The 2354-nt window shown below is 34.9% G+C and overlaps 1 pseudogene; it reads right to left on the bottom strand.

The window, feature by feature from the left end:
• Positions 1-590: 590 nt before the first annotated feature.
• Positions 591-1516, bottom strand: LOC133090639 (olfactory receptor 2T27-like; annotated as a pseudogene).
• Between the last annotated feature and the right edge of the window lie 838 nt (positions 1517-2354).

Below are 2354 nucleotides of genomic sequence, written 5' to 3'. Positions count from 1 at the left end.
ATAATTAGATAAATATTATCAAAGCTATACTATTGTGGTTCTAGAAATTAGTAAAACAAAACAAAACAAAACAAACATACAACATCACTTCCAATATAAAGTGGTAAGAACATGAAGAAAATTTTGTGTTTGTGAGCCACACTTGAATAATATGTTCAAAATTAAATATGTTGTCATAAGAATTGGAAAACAAAGTTCTGAGCAATGTATTATAAGTATTGACAAATATTGTTACAATACAGTGGTTTAGGGAAAGTTAGTTTAAAATGTAGTATAGAGTCAATACTACTTAGGATTCACATTTTTTCTCTTCCCTAATTAAAAAAAAAAGAGTTGTTTTTTATATTGATTGTTGACTGGCAGATTTCTGACATGGCATTTTTCTTAATAAATTTGTGAAGATCTTATGAGGCATAGCAGGAAGCCATGCTCTGTTTCATTAGTAGTCCACAGGGGATAGGGTGAAGTGGTTTGGCCATGAGATGTCTACAGAAAAGTACCATTTGCTGACTGTATATTGCTCATCTCTGTTACAGTGAAATCCTTCTGTAACTAAGGTCTATCCTTTCTTCTCCTATTCTCAATAGATATCAACTTCGTAAGGTTACTTTTCTTCTGAAGACTTTCCTGAGGGCTCCAGCCATCTCTGTGTCTCAGACTGTAGATGAGGGGATTGAGCATGGGAGTGAGGATAGTGTACAAGATAGAGACCACTTTGTCCTGCTCAGCAGTGTGATAGGCTTTGAGGAGAAAATACTTGATGGTGACTATTCCATAGAAGAGAGTCACCACAATCATATGGGAAGAACACGTTGCCAAAGTCTTCCTCATCCCCATGTTTAATCCTAATCTCAAAACAGTGTAGAGAATCTGCCCATATGAAGCCATGATGGCAGATATTGGAAAGAGGAGAAATACAACACCACTGACAAAAAGACCATTTTCATAAAGAGAAGTGTCAGCACAAACAAGTTTCAGGAGAGCTGGGATCTCACAAAAGAAATGATGGATTTCCCTGGAGCCACAATAAGGAAGATTCAGAACATAGACAACATGGATGAAGGCATTGAGAAGTGCATCCAGCCAAGTGCCAGCCACCATGAAAATACAAACTGTAGGGCACATGAGAACTGAGTAGTGGAGGGGATGGAATATTGCCACATAGCGGTCGTAAGCCATGACTGCCAGGAGAAGGCACTCTGCTCCCACAAGAGTCATGAACAGGAAGAGCTGAATTACACAATTAGTATAGGAAATGTTGTTTCTTCCAGACAAAAGTAGAGATATACAAGAGGTCCATCAAAGAAAGTTAACTGAGAAGAAATTTCATAGGAGTATGGAGGTGAGAGTCCAACCAAATGAGAATCACCATCATAACATTGACAATATGGGCCACAAGAAAAACTAGGAAGATGAAAGTAAAAAGTAGCTTGGGGGTCTGGATGTGGTAAAACAGTCCCAGGAGAACAAAGTCAGTCCCGGTGGTCCTATTTTTCCATATCTCCCTTCTGTCCATCCTAATTCATTACCTTGGATAGAGTTTACGAAAATCATTAGATCCACTCTCTATCAATTTTTGTACCACTCTTATTTTACAATGTGTCACTTTCATTTTCTTCTTAGCAATATCAATGATATATTTCATATATAATGTGGTTTGACTACATTTAATTATATGTGTTTATCACAGAATGTTGTCACTCTCACAACTTTAGTGCAAAATTTCTTAAGACAGATTTATAAATAATTCTCAGGATTGGACACTTTCAGTATTTTAAGGAAATGTATTTAAAATCTTTGAAATTTTCTAAGTACAGTTTAATTAAAAGAATAAAAAATTAAATATATATCTCTATAGATCTATCTATTTATCTATAAAAAATATCCTACACATACAGTCATTCCGTGGTCTTGCATAGTTCTGATTTCCAAGTACTAGAGATTAGATAAGTTTTCAGTCTTAAGTAAATAAGTAATCTTCTGTACACCTACACAAAATCTGTTCAGTGTTTTACATATGTCATTTTGACCACTATAACAGTCTTCAAAGGATTACTTTCTTTGTTTTCAAAATATGATTAGGCTCTCAAAGAGATCAACTAATATGTGCAGATATAGAGTACTGGAACTAGAACTATAATTAGATGTAAATGTTTGCAAGTGTTCTGATCTAGTCTTAGCTGTTACCTAATTCTCTAAAAACAAAATTAGTTTAAGGTGTTCTGTTTTTAAATAAAGAATGTATAAGAACTTTTTTTGAAATTTGACAACTGACAATCTAAGACCATCCAGAAAGTACAGAAAAAAGCTCAAACAGGCTGCTTGCTGAGTCAGATTCCAAATCCTGAGGTCAC

Source organism: Eubalaena glacialis, chromosome 4, assembly GCF_028564815.1.
Source record: "Eubalaena glacialis isolate mEubGla1 chromosome 4, mEubGla1.1.hap2.+ XY, whole genome shotgun sequence".
Taxonomy (NCBI): Eukaryota; Metazoa; Chordata; class Mammalia; order Artiodactyla; family Balaenidae; genus Eubalaena; species Eubalaena glacialis.
Note: the sequence above shows the minus strand (reverse complement) of the source record. Positions and strands in the feature narration are given on the sequence as shown.